Source organism: Ceratotherium simum, chromosome 17 (assembly GCF_057802395.1).
Source record: "Ceratotherium simum simum isolate JZ-2026a chromosome 17, ASM5780239v1, whole genome shotgun sequence".
NCBI classification, from domain to species: Eukaryota; Metazoa; Chordata; class Mammalia; order Perissodactyla; family Rhinocerotidae; genus Ceratotherium; species Ceratotherium simum.
Window position 1 is genome coordinate 33,914,777 of NC_141916.1, and position 23,444 is coordinate 33,938,220.

Genomic DNA, 23,444 nt, shown 5'->3' on the forward strand with positions numbered 1-23,444 from the left:
AAGACTGGCAACAGATGTTAGCATAGGGCGAATCTTCCACAGGGGTAAAAAAAAAAAAAAAAAAAGTCATGCAGTATCATTCCATCACATCCTATTTGTTGAGGCAGTCACAAAGTTCAGCCCCAGACTCCGGAAAACAGACTCTGCTTACTGATGGGGAGTGGCAAGAGAATGTTGGACTGGGAATACTGCTGTGGCCATTTTTGGAAAACAGTCCCACAATTCCTAATTAGATACTATTTCTTATCATTCTCAATTTCTTGAGGTTGTTAATCCTATCTCAGTTTAGATGACTGTTGGAGTAAGTCAATATTCACCTAATTACAAGAGGTAATACAGGTCTCTGAATTATAGTCAGGAAGAATAACTTCAATCTTTATGGGACTTGAAACGTAGGAAAAAGCTAGGTTGAGAAATATCATATATGGAAGATTAAGCAAATAACGATGGAGATAATATATCTGACAGAGAAATTATTTTCCATATTAATCTTGTTTTCAACAAACCACTTGTAATTGGACTTGCTTTTCTTCTTAAGTAGGTAGAACTGCCTTAAAAATACTTCACATCATGTCTCCTTGAAAAATAAGCCCTTGCCTACACATACATTTCTGTCTCTACTGTCTCAGAGCGCCTTCCTCAGCAAGTAGAAAACAAAGAGAGAACCAGGTGCATGCACTCATCTTACCCTATTGACTTGATATAAATCATATTCTTAATCCTGTGGGTTTATATTGCTCTGTGAGTCGAGCATATGAAAATGCTCCTAAAGCCTCAATGTAAATGTTTCTCTAATCCTATTAAAGCCACAAAACAGACCCAGACGAATGTGTAGGAAACTGAGCTAAAGAACTCTCCCTGCCCCACTGTCAGTCTTGGCACTGACTTTATTGGTCAGCATTTCCCTGTAAGCATGGCACGGCTCAAACGGGAAACCAAACTCCAGCCGACTCCTGTCTAGCACGCTCAAGTCAAAGCTGTGCGCTGTTCTAGCCAAAGCTCTGGAGAGGATTCTGAATCTTCTTTTAAAATGTAAAGAAAAAGGGTTGAAATACTAGACATATAAAAAATAGATGCAAACACAACACAGTCTATTTAAATTGATTTTCTCTTTTTAAAGCTAAGACATAATCAATATATCATATATTTAAACAAGGGAATATAAAGCAGGAAGCACAATGTCCCCCATCTACCTCCTAAAGACAATCAATCACCTTTGTCTTTTGCTTATTTAAATATATTTTGTAATACAACACACATAGAGAGATATATATTAAATACACAGGATCATATAATTCAGGAGGTTTTGCAACCACCTCAACAAATGTGAATAAATGTCATTCTTTTTAATAGATATACAGTATTCCATTGTAACATAATTCATTTAATCAGTTCCCTATTGATGGACACTTAAGTCATTTCTAACTTTGAAAATATCAAAAAATAAAACTCTGTTGTGTAAATATGTGCCATGCGATATTGAAAAAAACACAACTTCAAATTTGATAAGGATTTACTCTTAAACTTTAGTAGCTTTCAGGGCAGTTGAAAAGGAAGAGGATATTGTTTAAAGATGTATACATATACGATGATACTCGGCTTCACAAAACAGAAAAGTCAGTCAGTTAAAATGTGTTGGTAGTAACATTTAGGGCTTGGACTCTTCGTTAATGAGGCCCTTGGGAAAATATAAACACTCCTCCTGAACTCAAATCTCAAGCCTGCCCACCACATTCTTGTCTTCAGCTTGAGCTTCTGGCACTTCAGCCTGCAATCGAGGCCTTGCATCAGACGCCAAACTAAACATGTGGGAACAAGAATTGTAATGACCTCCTTTTTTTGTTTGTTTGTTTTAAGTATTTAAAAACACATAACGTGAAGTAAAACAAGGAAAAATTAGGATGGGGAAATAACTCTAAGAAATAAGAAACTTGATATCTTTCAAAGCATTTTCTTGGATATTCATACATTATTCAGAATATATAAGTAATTGTCAATGTAGATTAGCATGGCCTTTGGAGCAGAGAAGAAGGAAGGGGAGATATAAATTCTATCATTGACATTAGTGAAAAACACAAAAAAATGAAATTACTTGAATGCATAGGGTGATGGAAGAACAAAGATTCATTCAAATTTCCTTTCCACATCTCCGTATCTAGCTATGTCTGCATGACTGACTAATGGGCATTCTAGTGAAACCTCAACAGATTGATTGTTGTTGTTCTTTTTAATCATGAACTTTTTCATGTAGTTAAACCCTGCCTCACTCTCTATTTTAAGAAGAGGAAAATAATTGTCTGCCCCTGAAGGCTTTCATTTTAAACATGTCAAAGCACATTAGTGATGATGTAAAAAGCACTTTCACATGTTCAGCATGAAATACTTCAGTGTCAGAAGACTATTCTCTTCTTAAAATGCCAGACTGTTCCCAAAGGCCTAAAGGAGTCTATGGACTTAGTAAAAGAACAGGCTAACATCTCGTTGATTAGTCTTTACAATGTATGTTTCTATGGCAGGAGAGTGGTTCCCTTTGGGCGAGTAGTAGTGTGAAGGAGGCCTGGGTGAGGGTGGGGGTAGTCTGGGACGCTGGCAATATTCTGCCCGACCTCAGTTACACAGGGGTGCTTCCTTTGCGAAAATTCATTGAGCGGTATTTTAGAATTTATGTTAAATTAAAATAAAAAGTTTTTATAAAAGAAAGCAACTGAGTAGACAAAGCCTCATATACTATAGTTAATTTCTCTTGATATTTAAAAGATATTAACGGGTTATTATTAATAATCAGCACAACCAAATCAAAAAAAGAATGTTTCTACACTGATGAAAAAATAACTAGTTTTATATTACTGTGAATCACTTTGTTATGTATTTCCTAAATACAAACGTTTTCTTAATGCTTAATAGAGTCATGCAAACAGGGGTTAATTTAAATGTTTTTCTTACTTTCATATATATCAGTATAATTAGGACTATGTGTGAAAGTAAATATGTAATTTCCTCTAAATAACGACATAAGGACTTATCAAGCACTTATAATGTGCCATGTGTCAGGCACTGAGCTAAGTGGTTTACATGCCACGATTGTTTAATTTTTAAAGAACCAGTATCTTTCCTGCTGAGAAACACCATTCTAAGGTGGCACACATGAATACTCAATAACAGTAGCTACTATTTGCACAGAATTTTCTTTCCTTTATAGTTTGCATGTTCTTTCACTTATTCAAACATAGCTGAGGATCTATGATATGGCGGGCATGGTTCTGAACAATGTTGCAATCTTAAGAATCCTGTCCTATTTCTCCAACACATCTCTTTGGGGGAATTATGGAGGACATATAGCTGGGAAAAGCTCTGACAGCCAAGTTTTGAGTATCTTTTAATTTTATAGCATATCTGGTACTTTACAAAGAAAAGCACAGAATGAGGGAGGAAAGACATTTCAACATACTTAACTAATCAGCTCCTCTGTAAACGAGGTTTATTTCCCAACCAATAACCATTCTGTGGTATCCTCTTCAGTATCATACAATTTGGCATTTACTGATTCACCAATCACTCCTCGTTTTAACAACCAACTCAATTAATTTATAAACTCTATGAGAATGGGGGTCATGCCTTATATAATACCAGGAGTTGGCAAACTTTTCTGTAGAGGGCCAGATAGTAAATATTTTAGCCTTTTCGGGCCATATGGTCTCTGTCACAATTACTCAACTCTGCTCTTGTAGCATGCAAGCAGCCATAGACAACAGGCAACCAAATGGATGTAGCTGTGTTCCAACAAAACTTTATTATAAAACAACATGCACCAAGCTGGATTTGGCCCGTTAGTCATGTTTGGCCAACCCCTGCTTTATCCCACAATACCTTTTATAGTGCTAGACAGATAGCTGGCCTAGTAAATACATCTTGCTTGACAGAGTCAATGGCATTGAAAAAGGAAATGCAGGAAATGAGGAGGCGAGTGGCATTAATTCTGAGTTCTCTAAGATAACATATCCATATTCCCTCTGCTTCTACCTGGAATGCACCTCTTCTTCTCCCAAATCAGATTCTAGAGCTACAGAGAATATTCTTTCCACTGCTTTAAGGAGTTTTCCCATATTAGGAAAAGGAAAAAAAATCTGACAAGAAATTCAAATTGGTAGGGGAGGATAAACTTGGTGCTCAGTATGTATGCTATCTCTTCTCTTGCAAGCAGAAAACAGACATTTGTAGACCAGGTATGGAAATTCACTGGAAAAAAGAGCCTATTTGTAAAAGAGTATCATAGAAACCCAAATATGGGTGGTCCAACCAGGCAAAAGTGGTTGGCAGTGGGATTTAAAAAATAAGATTAACACAAGATGTTAAGTACTGAAATCCATCTAGTCACAAACACGTGTGTTTTTAATGACATTCAGAGCCATTTCCATAAAATGAAAGAACAGAGGTTAATTTATTTCATTGAAAACATTATGAAAAATCCTAGAGCACCCTAGAACTAAGAACCTTTTATTATTTTCTCATGGCTGAAAATCATGTTCATCTGCTAGTGATGAGTAACGCTTATGGTTATGGTGGAGACAGAAGCCTGATAGCAGCATAAGATGACAGCAAGGGACCATGCCAACATATTTTTTTCCAACATAAAATTGACACATGAGATGCAGACACAGTGCAGGGGGTCCTTCATAAAACAAAGTAACAAACTAAGTACAGCTTTTTCTCAGACTCTACTGAATAGAACAACTATTTCAGTAAGAGGGATCACCCCAGGCTCAGTCCTTGCTGTGACCTCTACTCTCATTTTTTTCCAGCAAATATTTATTGAATGCCTACAAAATATCAGGCACTGGCATATGTATTGGAACATATGGCTTTTTTTCTCTTAAAGCACGTCATTAGGGAAACAGACAATAATCATATAAAACAGCAAATAAAATAATTCCAGTTACTGATAAGTGCTAGGAAAAAAAAAATAAAGCATTGGTGGTAAAGCATGGCAGGTGGGAGAAGGAAAGCATAGAGTGATTTTAGCTAAGATGGCTAGGGATGGCCTTTCTGAGGAGGTAACATTTGGGAAACCTTTGGAAGATTTCAAGTATGGTAATGTGATGATGAGATATATGCTTTGAGGAGACAGATCACTGGCTGCTGTATGCAAAATGTACTACAATTGGGGCGGGGAGGGGGCACAAGAGTAGACACAAGTAGTTCTGGTAAAGATGATGGTGGCTTGGTCTTATGACATCGTAGTGGATATGGTGATAAAAATGACATGTTCGGGAGATATTCTGAAGGTATATCTGACCTGCTGAAAGATGATGTTGGCTTGGGCTAGAGAGGATGCAATGGAGAGATGGCGCTAAGTTGATGAATTCAGTATTATTCTGGAGTATACTTGTCAGTCTTGTTGGAAGACTATGTGAGTTCCGGAAAGAGGATGACTTCTAGGATTTTGGTTTGAGTGACTGGTGCCATTTATTGAGATAAGAAAGACTTCTGAAGGAGAAAACCTGGCAGGGGATGGGTTTTGGCAGCCAAGTAATCTGCTTTAGACATATTAAATCTTTCTCCCCAGCCCTTGTCCTCAGGTAGACTTCACAAGAGAGGAAGTCTGGGTGTTATGTTCCTCTAGGGAAAAATAATTCTTATATTTCTTTATATTATCCAAAAGATTAAGCACATAACAGAGGTTCAATAAATACATGATAAATTAATTTATGAAACAAGTCATTATCCAACAATTTTTCAAAATCTAATTATGTGAGAAGAATAAGCAAGTTGGATAAGGAGCATGAAAGGCTTTCAGGGAAACCATTTCTTATTTCCATTTCTTACCTAATAACTAGCTTCTCTCCATCCTTTCCAATTTCAAGATTCAACCCTTGGTAGCTATATTCCCTTCTACACTGGTACCCCTCCCCTGCTGGTATAACCATACTCTCAAGAGAGAAGAGTACAAGAATGAGAACTGATGCATTGCTAAAGCTTGCAAAACTATCAGCAGTCCAGAAATGGGAGAAGAGTTCTTGGATCAAGACCCACAGATTTTATATCTAAGTGAAAATAATACTCCTTCACCAAACGTCTTGGACCAGAGGTAGCCTTGAAACAAGGGAATACTATATATTAATGCCTACTTATAAGAAATAGAAATTCTGTAACTTGGTGCTTCAGAGTCTGTCTTTTTTTCTCTTCCTTGTTCTCATAATTATTAGCCTTGAAAAGCAATCCAAATATTTTCATTGGATAGTACCTAGCCAGCTATCACACATATCTTTTTATACAGTGCATAGCCTGTAACTAGCTCTTTAAATATTATGTATGTTTAGTTACATAGTGATTATCTATAAAGTCTACCTAATAAAACAAAATGATATTAAAATACCACTCTGTCCCTCATGTCATCTAGAACTAGTTCTATTAAACTGTGAGGTATATTACATTTCTATCTAGAGACTAGCATTCTCTTGTTGGTTGAAGACAATAAATAGCCTTGCAAGATGACACATGTACCTCCACTACTCCCAACCCCATCCTGCCATTAAGATTTATATCTACATATTCCAGACCTGGCCCCCAGACCAATGCCATGGATCAAGTTACATCAAACCCAGCCTGGGAAGTGCTTTGTCTGCTAAGGTGAGAAAGGGACTATATCTCAAAGAACTGTAGGACCTAGCCAACATGTACCAGCAGGAGGCAGGAGACTATGTATGAAAGAATGCTAGATCAAGAAGAAAGAGAATATAAGGTTGGGTAATGGAGAGTTTATTGATATGAGAGCATTCTCTCATAGGATTTAACCCTCCAGCAAGACTAAATGAGATGATGCTAAGACACTGCTATGATGGCTCTTTGGAAGCATACAGAAAGCAACAGTCCACATAACGTGAAGTAGAAATGTCATAACTGCTATGGCAGACAGAAATCCTATCACAGACTACACCACCCAGAAGCTGCTGGCCTAAGAGCGTGATAGAATGGTCTACTGAAGGCACAGCTGAGACTCCACTTTGGAGATGATATCCTGTAATTCATTCTCTAGGACACAGAACACACCCTAAAAAAACAACAACCATTATAAGGAGCTGTTCCCAAGAAGCAAAATTCATAGGTCCAGGAATCAAGAGGCGGCAGTAAGAGTGGCCCTACTTATCATCACTCTTAATAACTGATTTGGAGAATTTGTGCTTCCCACTCCTGCAAACTCTACGTTTTAGAGGTCCTGATTCCTGGAAGGGTGATACTCCACCAAAGGACACAGTATAAGTCCCATTAAACTTTAAGCTATTACTGCCACCTGGTCACTTCAGGCTCCTCATGCCAAGAACTGGAGGCAAGGAAAGAAGGCAGGGGTAATTGATCCTGATCCCTAAGAGGAGATAGGGCTGTTACACAATGAGGTAAGGTAAAACTATATTTGATATCCAGATGATCCAGTAAGGCATCTCTTGGAACTCTCTTGCCTAATTTTGACTGTAAATAGACAAGTTCAGCAGCCGTAGCCTGAAAACCCAATGGCAACAAAGCCTTAGAGGTCTTATAGATTTAGGTCTGAGTTATCTCATTAGGTAAGTCCCTAGAACAGCAGAGTTCACCCAAGAGTAAGAGGAATCTAGAAAAAGGAGTAGAGAAAGATAAGAATCAGTTGTGGCCTTGAGACCAGCTAAAGCAGTAGATGTTACAGTTCATCCCACCAATTTTCCTTTTTTAAGTTTCCCCACAAAAGAAGACCAGAAGACCAAACAGAATCCTGGAGGAACTGTTACAAGAACTTACTATATAAAGGAAGCAGATTTGAGTTGTGCAAGGGATGGACTGTAGTACACTACCCAGAGCGTACCTTCAGGACTAACGTGCTAATTGCCCTAGTTGCTGGGAGTGTTGGTGGCTGGTAGGGCTCAGCTGAGTCGCTCTCCAGGAATTGCTACCTTGGCCAAGGTCATGCCCTCTCCCTGAGAGCCTTCCACATTCAGTGACTGGTTATTGCAGGGGTATAAAGGCCAAGACACCTTGCCTCAAGGTGATTCAACTCTGAAGGGCCATCCCAGCTCCAGGGCTCTATGGGATTAGCTGAAGCCCTTGTGCAACTGCATTGCAACTCCTCCCTTTGCCCAATCCTACTTCTTTCTCCTCCATAGGTATTGATCCTAAGGGCATTCTGTAATAAATTTCCTGCACACAAGTCTCAATCTCAGAGTCTCCTTTTGGGGAATATTACTTGAACTAGTAAGGCTGTACTAGTATCAGCTGATTATTAGTTCTGGATATGGCATAGTTAAAGATGTTAATTAACTCTTAGAGCTGGACGACACCGAGAAGAACATCCTATTCAGTGGTAAGCACTTTTTTCCCCCCGAAAGATGAATTCAGAAAAGTTGCAGGAGGGTAGGAAGACAAGTGAAAAATATTCAAAATAGTTTTTGAGTCCCTTGGAAAAATATCTTTATAACTTAGGATACTTATTTTAGTAAACAGAAGAATGCCATTGAGAAAATTGGTAGTGCTTTTGGAGTCAGTTGTTTTGATTATACAACTAGGGGGTGGGTGCTACTGGCATCCACTGGGTAGAGACCAGGGATGCTGCTAAATATCCAACAATGACTGCACAGCCCCAACAATAAAGAATTATCTGGTCCAAAATGTCAATAGTGCCAATGTTGAGAAACCCTGGTTTGGAGGTCAACAAGTATATTACACTCATCATCTCTTTTCATTCTTGGGATTATGGGAATTATTAGTATCTCTTCATTACAGATGGGGAAATTGAGCTCAGCAAAGAAAACTAACTTGCCAAGGTTGAAAATAAAGCTACCAGTAAAAATGGGTCTAGTAGTTCATTCCATTTTATGCTATTTTTTTCTGGCCCAGATGGCAGTCACTATCTAACTGGAGAACACTGGAAACTTTTTACACACCTTAACAACTTCCCTACAAACCAAGAGGCTCCAAGCTTATTTATAAAGCTTGATTACAGAACCAAGACTGGCATTCACTGATAAATTCAAACCCTTCATTATATATTAAGAAACTAAACCCTAAATTTGTATCAGAGAAAAAAAATCATTTGCAAATTTATGCATTCTGTATTTGCACAACATTTATTCCCAAAGCTTGATTCTAACAAAGAACTTCTACATTGCACAGGACTACTGGTGAGTTTAAAGTATTTGTACATAGCATTTTTAAAAAATCTTTTTGTTTTGTCTTTTACCTGTAAGAGACAGGCTCAGGAAATACTATCACCAATGATAATACAGAGATCTGTTAAGAGGGAGCAAGGAGTCTAGATGTTAGGAGCATTCTCTTTGGAGTCTCAATTCTGCCATTTTCTAGTAGTGTGACCTTGGACAAGTCACCTAACCTTTCCCAAAGCTTAAGTTTTCTTACCTGTAAAATAGTAACTGAGTATGAGGCCTGTGTATAAGGAATGAACAAGATAATGCACACGAAACACAATGACTGATAAACCATACACAACGAATAAATGGTAGCTGTATTAAATATTCATTGTTTTTTGGCTTCCAGCATCTACTTCTCCTTCTTAATGGCGAACTGAATTCCATTTGGGGAATTAATTCTTCCCCATTGGATATATAGTCACACACCACACAACGACATTTCAGTCAATGATGGACTGCATATATGATGGTGGTCCCATATAATTAGCACTATATAGACTAGGTGTGTAGTAGACTATACCATCTAGGTTTGTGTAACTACTACACTATGATGTTCGCACAATGACAAAATCGCCTAATGACACATTTCTCAGAATGTATCCCTATTGTTAAATGACACATGACCATAGACTGGTAGAAGTCTTGCCCTCTCCTAGCCAAAGAGCAGGCATGTAACCCAAACTAATCCAGTCAGATGCTCTCTCCCTGGAATTTATATATTGAGCAGAGAAACAAAGACACAGAAAATGGTTAGTTTTGTCCACTCTTAGTAACGCTACCCTGACCAGTCTATTTTCATTATGACACCATTGTTAATGTTGCTGCCTCTGAATTTCCAAAGATGACTTGCTTCTTTTGCCCATTTCCAAGTCTGCTGTATAGTATCCCATCGATTCTGCAAGCTTCCAATATCCTTTCAACAAAATCCCTTTTCCTAAAGTTAGCCTGATCCAGTTCTATTGCTTGTAACCGAAAAACTCTACAGATATACAGTTGCTATATCTCACATCAGCATAAGTTATTTAGTCTAATTGATATTTAATTAAAGTAAGTGCAAATAAGACTTAGTGACTTCTCTCTTCTTTCAGAAATATGTTTAATCATTGACTTGCCTTTTGGTTTTAGCCCTAATACATATCCACACACACTGAAATCTACATAGGAATTGAAGACTGTTTACCTAAAAGAAAATTTTCCTGTGAAGCAAAGGTGCTGTTTAAGCAGTCATCTCTGTTTGCTCTCTGTTGGAGCACTTCTTGGTAGAACTTCAAGAAATACAAGGCAAATGAAAAGAAACTGAATGTCTGATTGATGTCTGATTGCCTGAGTCCACAATTCTATAGGCTCACCTGAGATCTTAAATAAGAATCTTTTCAGATACAGAGACTTTTATTATTTTTGGCTTTCCTTCTGTGTCTTGGATGTGGTTGCTCTTTGGGTATAGCTACGGGTCAGGCTCTGTGTGGTAAATCTGAATGTGCAATTACTGGCATCAGGGGTGGAGGAGAGGAGCATAGCAGTAGTGTAACTGCATGTTTCTTAAACAAGTAAAGAAATGAATAATCACTTTGGTTTTTGCTTTACAGATGCTTTGATCCATTTCATTTTTTACTGTGGGAAGACAGAATGGCAATTCTCTGAGTTACTTTAGCGTTTACATCCCAGAATAACTCTTTCAAGGCCACGGAATATTATGCCTCTGTCAGCTGGGTTGCAATATGAAGAAGTTAGTAAAACAGTATTTTGGTGCAGAGTAGAAAAATATGTTCTTTCCCATCACTTGGTATACAAAATTCAGTGCTCCACTGGTTTGCCCACATCCCAGATTAGACGATTCCCAAGACAGACAGTAACAATTCTTTGAGCAAGGAAATTCAGAAAAACCAAATACATACTTAAGAAGGTCAAAGACTCCCTGGTTCTTGCTGAATAATTTTATGCTAAACACCAGATATTTGTTAAAAAACAAGGAGGAAAGAAGTCCTCAACAGATACTACAATGGGTAACAGTTCTTTTCAGGATTACCGAAGCAGCTTTCCCAATTATAATGCGCATAGTTTAGGTTGTTCTAAAGCACCTTTACCCATTTGTCATTTTGTAGCAGGTTTCTAAAACTGAAATGGCAACTCCAAAAGGATCTCCACAGATTAGTTTATAGCTATAGAAAAGTTATTCTTCTGCTAAACTTCACTTAAGTCAGTGAAGGCCAAACAGGGCATTTTTTTCATGATCTCTATACATATGATGAGGGAAATATATGCGTAAGAATCTTTTAAATGACATAAGCATTTCCAAGCATATAGTTTAATAACTGGTTCAAAACTTTCCTGAAAAAAAACAAACCTTATAGAAGGCATGGAAATATTTAGTGATTATATAATTTATCTCTTTTTCTAGGAAATATTTTATCCCCTGGTAGTAAGGAAGCAATTGATTCAGGGTGGTCTTTTGATTATTCTTTTTTCTTGGTTGTACACCCTCTTTTCTCAACCCACTAGCTAGCAATTCTACATTTTGTGAGAAGTATACAGATCCCGGTTGCAAGAGATTTCATTGTATTATGGATTATGCTGTACTGAATACATAACAGAACTTATTAATCAAAGATCTTTTTAATTCCTAAAGTGACATTTTCAGCATCATGTCTTATGGTAACAACCTTATTCATAATAAAAATTAAAGTCATCACTTATTTCAGTAGGTACTTTTGAAACCATAATTTAATTTTGCAATTTATAGCCTCGTTCAAAACATGCCATGAGATTTGGAATACACTGATTTCGAGCATGAAAGCAGAGTAAGTGCTCTTCAGTGTGCAGCTGCACCCACTATTCTTTCACTCCCACGGGGAACAGAAGAAGGAGGTATCTCAACGATTCCTTCTATTCCCTACGTGAAACTCTGCTAGCTCTTTCTCACCAGAGACAAGCTGTATGCTACTTTTATTAAACTACAAGATTTTAAGCTTTTCTCCTTTTATAAAATTGTCATCTTTCAGTTCAATCAAACACAATTAATTAAGCTAACACACTCACTGCCTTATATATTTTATTACTTTTGAGAATTTTCTTTTTCCTTAGTTTAAATCAGAGATTACTGTATTGTAGCTCAGGAAACTATGAGATGATATCATACTCCCGAAAATATGATTCCGTTGAACTAATGCTAGCGTCAATCCTTTATACAGACTGGCCTTCTGTCATAATTCTGCTAACAAACTACATCCAGATCAGGTGACTAATTCTTGTCTGAACGTAGCATTTCTGTGGTGTAAGCTTGTTGGAAAGACAGGCAAAATTACGGTAATGGCTTACCCTTAATGACAGTGTAAGGTTTTTAAATAATAGAGAAAGCCTGAAGAAGTCTACAATTGACTGATGGACTACTGAATACTTTTAAATGTATGGACTTACGGAATTCTCCCTTCATTTAAGAAAAATGGAAAGACGAATGCCATGTTCTTTCAGATAATTCATAGATGATGACAAAGAAAATAATTAAAAATACTTCCCTAATTATGATAATTTATATATTTAAAAGTAATTGAGTCAATACAAACTTCACTCTAGGGGCCTTAGTCTCTACACTGGACTCAGACAAGTAACATCCATTTCTGATTCTGAAATGCGTGCTCATATTGCTGATGTCATTTGTGACTTAATGCTTCATTTTTTTCCTTCACTTTTTTATTTATTCAAATCTCAACCATTCTTATCAGTCAGAAGTGTATTCGGTTGTGTGTAACAGAAATCTGACAAACAATGGCTTAAACAAGGATTTATTATTTAATGTACTATGGCCTCTGGGGGTCAGCAATCCAGAGCTGGTAAGCAGTCCAGGAACCAGACTATTTTCCTACATGGATATCTTTAGCATATATTTTTTTCCCTTTCATCATAAGATGGTTCTTGCACCTTCAGGCATCAGTTTGTGCTCCAGATAGGAAAGAAGAGGAAGGACAGGCAAAACATACTTGCCAAAGGAGTCTGTCCCTTTTAACCAGAAAAACAACAGCTTTCTTAGAAGCCTCACTCAATAGACTCCCTTTGGCACCCCACTCGCTAGAACCAGGTTACCTGAGTGCAGTGTAGAGACTAAGGCCCTGAGAGTAAAGAAACTACTTTCTTGATGCTCCTTTCTATCAATGCTCAGAGTAATGACAGGCTGAGTCATGTATTACAACGATTATGTACTGCCTTATATAGTCACTAATTTTTAAATATAAATAGACTCATCACCCCGTAAGTCCTTGAAAATGAGGGTCTAATTTTATATTACTTCTGTATCTTATAAATACGATGTTTGACTTATTGATGAATTTACTCATGAATTTCATCTCCATCCTGTTTTGTAGAAAAGTAAATAGAAGCCTATCACTGTTGCCATAAAAGTTATTTCATTCTTGACTACTCTCTAAGCAATCTAGCTATACTCCGAGTTGCTTTAAGCCTTACTGGCTCTCTACTATATTCTCTAAGTTTATAGCTTTCCTGTCAACATTATAAGAATAAAACAAAACAAATGAAATGAAGACTGTCCTGTCTTATATGAAAGGCCTTAGGAATTAGGCATATTTTAAAATAACCTTAAATGTAGTATTGAAATAACTGTGGTACAAATCAATTATGACAATTATTTTGCATCTCTTTCCATCTTGGTTTTCCTTCTCAAACATGTCTTCCAATTAGGAGAAATGGGAGACCAGATTGAATAGTTATAGTCTTCAAAAAGACAGTGAAACTTGCTCAACAAATATATGAATGTGCTCCCTTCACTACACTGTCTCTTTTAAAAAAATCTTTATGGGTGTCTTTCTTAGACACAAGTGTGAAGAAAACCATTGGTCTAAAATAGAAACTTTGTACCCCACAGAAATGCTTATTTATTCATTTATAAATACATATTATATTTTTCTACTAATATGTTATACATATTATGAAATATGTACTTTTAAAAAAAAGAGATTAATGTAATTGAATAATGCTTCATTATATTTGAAAATCTTGGTTTAGTACTTTGTGCTACAGCAATTTGGCTCTAGATATAGTTTATTTTAACACTTGGTTTTAATGGCTGTCATAGCTGAAAAAGATACCTTAAAATGATATGTAGGTCAAATCTGAATCAGTGTATAGTTAACTGTACTTAATAAATCATGATTCTCATTTTTCAATTTCATCTATAGATTAAGTTTAGTGAAATTTTGAAAACACTGAATTGAGTATGATAAGACACTCAAAACCTGAAAAAGTTGCAGTACTTTACTGTTATGTTTGGTGTTTTCAGGAGGTGAGAGAAGAATAAGGAGGCCAGATCATGTAGGGTCTACATATAGGCGACTGTATGACTCTGACCTTTCCTCTGAGTGAGATGGAGCCATTTCAAAGTTTTATGCGGAGAAGTGACATAATCTGACATAAGTTTCAAAAAAGGACTGTGCCTACTGTGTTAAGAATAGACTTTGGAGTGCAAGAGCAGATGTAAAGATACCAGTTAGGATGCTGTTGCAGAAGTCCAGGCAAAAGATGCCAGTGGCTTGGACAGTGGTGACAGCAATGGAGGTGGTCTGGAATCTGGATATATTTTAAAGATGGATTTTCCTATGTACTGGATATAGAGAAAGAGAAGTAATTCTTGAAGTTTTAGCTTAGACATCATAATGTGGGCAAGGGTTCTCTGATCCATTAAGACTTCATTAAGTCTCCATTCCATGTCCCTCTTCTCTCATAACACTCTCACAGGTGTGGCAATTTCCATTTTTTCCCATATCCTTATTAGACTATAAGCCTTGGAGCTGTAGGTATCATGTCTATCTTGTTTATAGTATATACTTACAAATATTCAATAAACATTTGTTAATGAATGAACGAAATAAGTAAAATCTATACAATAGAACTCAATACTCTGTTGGCAATAAAAATATTGGAAAAAATTTTCTAAGTATAGGATTGTACAAAACCTTGCTTCTTATTTTTCAAAAGTGCTACATCACCAATTCTATAAAATGGTTCATAATCACTTATATTTTATTATGAACCACTGCAGTTAAATAATGGTATATTCTTCAGCAAAAAGTGGTAGCTCTTAAATGACTATATCAAGGGCATCTAATATTTGTCATAGCCTAACGCATGAAAAAGTTTTAAGAACCTAAGGTATATATGAGAATTGCTATGACTGGTTTCATTTGAAATGTGAGATTGGTCAGACCATACACTATCAGACACTGATATGTTGAGTGTAAAAATAAAACAACTACAGCTTCAGAGGAGGGGGTTGGGAACATTCCTGTGTTGACTATTGATCATGCAGTTCAAATCTCTATGGAACAGATCTATTCTGACAATCTTTTGTTAAGTTTTTGCTTGGGATTATATAGTATATACATACTCTGAGACAAAGTTCTTGAAACAGAGCTTTAAAAGTCCAAAGTAAATGAGTAGCATGGCTTTTCATGACTCAAAACTTAGTAATGGTATCTATTAATTAATTCAGCTCTTCACCATAACCTTTGTTCTTGCTACATATGAGCCTAACAAGTAAGGCCTACTATTTTGTCATTAAAACTATTTTTGGTAGAAATCTTGAAGCAAAGAAGATAATGTATCTAAAATGAGCAGAATCCTCATGAGACATTGGGTGTCATATATTCCATGTAAAAATCCCTTTGCATTATCTTTAATGCTGTACCTGTTTAGAAAGGAATTAAAAGTATACTTATCCAACAACGAAGTAGCAGAAAGAGAAATTAAGAATACCATCCCATTTACAATTGCAACAAAAAGAATAAAATACCTAGGAATAAACTTAACCAAAGAGGTGAAAGATCTGTACACCGAAAACTATAAAACATTTCTGAAAGAAATTGAAGAAGACACAAAGAAATGGAAAGATATTCCGTGCTCTTGGATTGGAAGAATTAACATGGTTAAGATGTCCATACTTCCTAAAGCCATCTATAGATTCAATGCAATCCCTATCAAAGTTCCAACAACATTTTTCACAGAAATAGAACAAAGAATCCTAAAATTTATGAGGAACAACAAAAGACCCCGAATAGCTAAAGGAATCCTGAGAAAAAAGAACAAAGCTGGAGGTATCACACTCCCTGATTTCAAAATATACTACAAAGCTATAGTAACCAAAACAGCATGGTACTGGCACAAAAACAGACACACAGATCAATGGAATAGAATCGAAAGCCCAGAAATAAACCCACACATCTATGGACAGCTAATCTTTGACAAAGGAGCCAAGAACATACAATGGGGAAAAGAAAATCTCTTCAACAAATGGTGTTGGGAAAACTGGATAGCCATATGCAAAAAAATGAAAGTAGACTCTTACCTTACACCATACACAAAAATTAACTCCAAATGGATTAAAGACTTGAATGTAAGACCTGAAACTGTGAAAGTTCTAGAAGAAAACATAGGCAGTACGCTCTTCGACATCAGTCTTAGCAACATATTTTCAAGCACCATGTCTGACCGGGCAAGAGAAACAATAGAAAAAATAAACAAATGGGACTACATCAAACTAAAAAGCTTCTGCACAGCAAAGGAAACCATCAACAAAACGAAAAGACAACCTAACAATTGGGAGAAGATATTTGCAAACCATACATCTGATAAGGGCTTAATCTCCAAAATATATAAAGAACTCATGCATCTCAACAACAAAAAAACTAACAACCCAATTAAAAAATGGGCAAAAGACCTGAACAGACATTTCTCCAAAGAAGATATACAGATGGCCAACAGACACATGAAAAGATGTTCAAAATCACTAACTATCAGGGAAATGCAAATCAAAACTACAATGAGATATCACCTCACGCCCGTCAGAATGGCTATAATTAACAAGACAGGAAACAACATGTGTTGGAGAGGTTGTGGAGAGAAGGGAACTCTCATACACTGCTGGTGGGAGTGCAAACTGGTGCAGCCACTATGGAAAACAGTATGGAGATTCCTCAAAAAATCAACGATAGAACTACCATATGATCCAGCTATTCCACTGTTGGGTATTTATCCAAAGAACTTGAAAACACCAATTTGCAAAGGTACATGCACCCCTGTGTTCATTGCAGCCTTATTCACGATAGCCAAGACTTGGAAGCAACCTAAGTGCCCATCAAGGGACGAATGGATAAAAAAGCTGTGGTATATATACACAATGGTATACTACTCAGCCATAAGAAACGATGAAATCCAGCCATTTGTGACAACATGGATGGACATTGAGGGCATGATGCAAAGTGAAATAAGTCAGAGGGAGAAGGTCAAATACCGTATGATTTCCTTCATTAAGTAATAGATAATAACAACAATAAACAAACACATAGGGACAGAGATTGGATTGGTGGTTACCAGAGGGGAAGTGGGGAGGGAGGAGGGTGAAAGGGATAATTGGGTACATGTGTGTGGTGATGGGTTGTAATTAGTATTTTGGTGGTGAACATGATGTAATCTATGCAGAAATAGAAGTACAATGATGTACACCTGAAATTTTTACAATGCTATAAACCAATGTTACTGCAATAAACAAAAAATTAAAAGAAAAAAAATAAAATAAAATAAAGTGGTAAAAAAAAAAAAAAAGTATACTTATCCAATGGTGTCTATCTGTTAAGAAGTTTCCCAGGATGGTTTTTACCTTGGTGAGCTTACTGCATTCAAGGATCCGTTTTCAGCTGTGCAGGCACAGACCCTGGTTTTGCCAAAATACTAAGCATACATCTTTCTCTCATGAGAAGACTTAAGTAACTCAAGTTCACAAGACCGACTATAAAAACTTCTCTAAGTGGTAAACAAATTACAATCAGAAGGTTGCCTAACGAGCATGGGATCTGAGCAAATGGGGTTAGATTATATAAATGTTTAACGGCGTTCCTTTATTAATGAAGCAAAATTTTATTGAACATCTGCTATGTGCTATGCTTATTCTAGACACTGAGAATACAGTGGAGAACAAAATAGACAAGTTCCTTTCTCTCTCAAGCTTATATTTTAGTGGGGAGATAGACCATTAACGTGGATTTTTGTCTGTTTTATTTACTAATGTATCTCTAGTGCTTAGAATACTGCCTGGCACATATTAGGTGTCTGACGATATCTGTTGATTGAATGAATAATGCAATATAGTTTCAGATAATGATATGTGTAAGAAGAAAATGTGTAGTGATACGATCAAGTAAAGTTAATAGGAGGGAGGGCAGCTAACCTACACTGGGTGGTGTGGTAGATTAAATTATTTTTTGGCAAATATACATCCACTCTTTCTCCTCACCTCCACGGGAGGAATAGACTTCCACTCCACTGATGTTGAATTTGACTGTGCACCATGCTTGGCTTCATGGTGGGTGGAATGTACTTCTCTGCCTTTTGACCTTGGGCTTGGCCATATGACTTACTTTGGCCAACAAGATATCAGAGATAATGACACAATCAGAAACTTGTAGTGTTTATGTATTTGGGCTTTCCCTCTTGCACTTCTGCCATTGACACAAGAAGAACATGCCTTGGATAGCCCATCATAGATCCCCTCTGAGTTTTGGAAACTCTGTTCAAGTGGCTTCATTTCTTTCACTAGATTCAAGGACTGATTCTTGAGTGTCTACGCTACTTTCACTAATCTCTCGACAACTGATGTGGGAGTCTTAAATATAAAAGAATTATGAGTGAACAAGTTGCATTTTGGTGGGAGAGGTGAAAGGAAGGGATTTTTTACTAACTATGAAAGTACACAATAAAAAAAGATAGATGTCAAACTTTTTTTATTAACACCATTTTTTAGTAATTTAACCACTAAAATCAACTAAGAGCAGGAGAGTATGTTTGTTTAGTCCAGTGGCTAAGCTCCACCTCAGACAAGATATTTCCATTTTCAACACATGATACATAAGAAAAGGAAAATGTGAACCACAGAAATGGAATAAATATTGAGGACAAAAGCAAAGTGTTGAATATATTATAGTCACACTAAATCTTAAATGAATAAGCACTCTATAAAGGAAAAACTAAGCAACAAAGTTATTTTATAAGCCAAATGTCCCCACAAATGAATAAAAAGAAAACATTAAAATTCTTGTAAAATGGCAAAGAAACTATGATTAATATGTTCCTGGTACAAGGTAATAATCATATTATACATGCAAAAAATATGAAAATATGAAAAACCATGCTGACAAGAAGAATGATTATTTAATGAATTAATCCTAATATACACTGAATATTGGATATAGGATTTATCCTAAAATATTATACTCCAAATCAAATGTGCAGAAAGTCATTTACATTGGAAAACATCATCTGGAAAATACAAAAATGGATTGGAGGGATCTAACTTTGAACCTTACTATACAATAAAGTTCTGACTGGCAGCCCGGTTCTAAGCAGTCATAATCTTCTGTAATAAACCAGAATCTCAAAGAAAGACATATGTGAAAAGGACCAGTGAAAACAGACACAAAAAAACCTTTATATTTATTACATAGTTAAGGACTAAAGCCTCTCCTTTTTCAGGGTTAGAATATATGTGACTTAATTTGATAAACTGTGCTTTGTTGTCTAGTTTCTCATTGTTTTCTTTAGTTTTACACTTAGAGTTGAGAAAACAGTCGAGGCCATGGATAGCAGGTTTGATAGCAAGAAATGAAGAGGAGGGTAGAAGAAACAGACTCACTAATAGGAGTGTGAAGTAAATATAGAGAACAAAGATGGTGCCAAAGACACAAGAGACAACCAAAATTTAATCCAGGTGAATTCAGTAGAAAGACAAGTTAATCAAGCTCTTTTTACTTTAGTAACTTTTGTGGCCATCATTCTATGAACACAAGTGCTATATTCAATGTATATAAGAGGTCCATGAATAACCAGGGAGAAAACTGTTGGTTAACTCAAGGACAAGTTTAATCACTAAAACTTTAAAACTTAGAAAAAAAAAATCTATTTCTATGTACCTTCTAAAATTATCTATTTTTAGCATAAGTACAAGGAAACAAAAACCTTATCTATCCAAAATATTGCATATCCTCTAAACAGTGTCACATAATTTAGGCATAACTATAGAAACCTCCGATTATTTGAAAAAGAATGAAATTGCGGTGGCCAAGTGGAAAACCTTCTATAAGATGTTGGATGAATCTAGCGATTGCTAAAGCCCTGTTTTAGTAAGAATGAAACCCACCTAGTTTGACTTCAGAGGATTAATTTTAGAATTAGCAAAGAGACTAAAAAGCTGGAAAACTATTTCTATAGTAACTACAGCAACATGGAAAAAAATCCCAAAGTATGTAGTGGCCCTTGTAATGTTCTCTGATTTTTGATACCCTTCCTATGTTTGATGACTTTCTAGCCTGATGAGGTATGACTCTCCTAGGTAAAACCCAGAAAACTCAGTTATCTAGCCTGTTCTACTCCCGAAGCTCCACTAATCCGCGAACTGTGAAAGACTTTGAATCAGAAGTGAACACTTAGAGGAAGGAGGCTCTGTACAGCATTCATTTTGCTCACAAGGATGAGAAGCATTCAACTGTTGGGCATTGCAATGGTTGAATTAAGAAACGGGTTCTCATGGTGCTTGATGGGAATGTTGCAGTGAAGGAGGACTTATCTTTAAGCAATTATTGTGGTATAGTTTTTGGTATTCTTTCTGGAAGCTTAACCTTGACTCTGGTTCTCCAGTCTCAACAATTTGGTCAACTACTCAATTTCCTCTTAATAAACTTTTCTGCTGCTTAACTAGCCAGTGGTAGCTTCTGTTGCTTAAAAGAAGAATCTTGGTTGATACTAAATGGCTACTAGAAGTGGTTAAAGGCAATACAACCTCAAGAAAATCAGAAAGATCTATATTAGTTTTCTGGCTTTGTAAGGGCTGATGCCTCTAAAAATCTAGCTGGTTTTCTTTAAAAAATGTAAAATCTGGCAGCCTATAGCCTGCAGTAGCAAAGTAACAAATTATTAACTACAGGCACTTGAAATAAAGTAACCAGTGAAGGCAAGACTTTGGGTGACCCAGTGGCTACTAACACGGAACAACAATATGAAGAGTATGAAGAATTTGAAGACAAAATTAATTGCTTCTAATTCCACAGCACAGCTTTATAAAAGATAATAAAATGCTCACAATCCTAAATTCTCAGTTCAAGGCAAGAATCACAGCCAAGAGGTACTCTCTAACTTTGTTTCCTGGGAGGGAAAAGCCAGCATCAGTGAACAGCATTGTCTATCTTCTATAGGCCAGGAGTGCTAATGTGTAATGCTGCTTTTAATGTAGATAATGGGATGCTAAGATGGCAGACCTCAGGTAGAAGCACTTAAATGCAAGAGGCAGGAGGAAATGGTGACTGTTACTGCTAGGAGGGTTGAGTTGTAATCAGAATGCTTTGACCTGCAGTGACCATTGGCTTTGGCTACTTGATCAGGTGATCCGTATGGATCAAACAGATAAGCATCCAAAAGATTCCCACTTAACAAAATTATAAGATACATAGGTTTAATGAAGAGAGACCTGACCAAAGCCACTGCAACAAAAATTTGTAATGTCTTTTCCAATTTCTATTCTTAAGTCAGTTCACAGGTCTAGAGGTTTTTGAGTGAAGGAGAATACAAGTCCTTGAAAACATATACTGCAACAACATCATAGGTGTAACAAACTGTAAACTATCGGCCTTGTCTTCCTCATCAAGGTAATTGCCCTGGAGAAAAGGAAACACCAGGTCTTTTGGGTAGCTATGTTGTATAACTATGAACTAACACTAAAACTGGGGACCTAGAATACCACTGTGGACTAGTGGTCAGAAAGGATGCTTCTGGGAATCAAATGATGAACGGAATTTCAACCTGAATCTGCCTCATATCCAGCCCAGTACGGCCATAAACACACATTGAGTATGTAGCTGGCACTGGAGAAGGAGAGTAGATTACTAGAGGTTTAATCAGAAAGTGATTTCAAATGCAGCTGCCATTGCAGATGTATACTCTTTACTAGAGCGCTTAGCACCAGGTACACACTATTAGTCAGGCAAATGCTTTTTTCCCTCTATCCCAATAGACAGAGAACATCTATAATAGCTACTATAGGTAGAGCAATAAACCATTTTATCTTAGATTATATAAATTACTTCGCTCTGAACCACAATTTATTTCACAAATATATTACTGTCTCACTATCATACAGGACAACTACATTGATGACGTATGTCTCTAGGACCTGGAAAGCAGGAAGTAATAAGTATTCAAGATTCTTTGTAAAGAACAGGTATGTAAAACATGTCTATGAGTCCAATATGACTACAGTAGGTGGGAGATACATCACACGAAAATCAAAGAGCTACACCTCAGTGAAGTTTCTGAGGGTCCAGTGATCTTGACCATATCAGGATAGCCTCTACAAAGTTAAAGATAACTTCCTGCACTCTATGTCTCCTGCTGCTAAGAAAGAGGCACAGTGTGGGTGGGTCTCTTGAAGGTGATGTATATATCACTTTGGGAATCCTGCTTTGACCTATTTATGAAGCAATCTGAAAGCCTCTGTTGTGAGTGGATCCCAGAGAAAAAATGAGATTTCCTAGTTAATCCAGGCTACAGTGCAGCTACCTGGCCTTAGGGACCAACAGATTCAATGGGCGTTAGAACTGTCAATAGTTTATCAGGATGCTGCATGGATCCTGTGGCAAGTTCTGATAGAGGAGTCCCAGCAGAGATCTCCAAGGTTTTGGAACAAAGTCATCAGGCAGGAAATTCTTGTCCCTTTGAAAAGTAGCATTTAGCTTACTACTAAGTGCTATTAGAGTCTGTATATTTGACAGTGAAATAACAAATATAACCTGATCTGCCCAAAATGAACTTGTGTTAGCTGATTCACCAAACTACTAAGTCAGGCATGCTCAGTAGCAAGCCATATTAAGTGACTGTGACACATGTGGAATGAGACTTGAGAAAGTTCTGATAGCAGAAGTCACATGATCAGATCACTCACAATCTCAGCAATACTCGCCTTGTGATTGGATGCCACATGAGACCTCAGGCCATTCCCTTTGTGAGCACATTTTGTTTTTATAAGGGAGAGCTGAAGTATTTTGTTGTTATTTTAGTTGATTTACTGTTATCACGTTTAAGTATGGAAGGTTAGCTTTAAGTATTAGCAAAGGGTATATATCAATGACGAGTAGCCAAATAATGTATGGTGGTGTATGTTTGTCATGTTTGCTTGTTTTGGCACTTGTTGAAAACCCTTAACGTATCAGGGGATAGTCCACGCTTATAAGT

At 36.7% G+C, this 23,444-nt stretch overlaps 1 protein-coding gene across 5 annotated transcripts in view; it reads right to left on the reverse strand.

Annotated features, from left to right (window-relative positions):
* CCDC91 (coiled-coil domain containing 91) overlaps positions 1 to 23,444 on the reverse strand; it is a 361,285-nt gene that overhangs the window by 22,530 nt on the left and 315,311 nt on the right. The gene's annotated exons all lie outside the window — the stretch shown is intronic.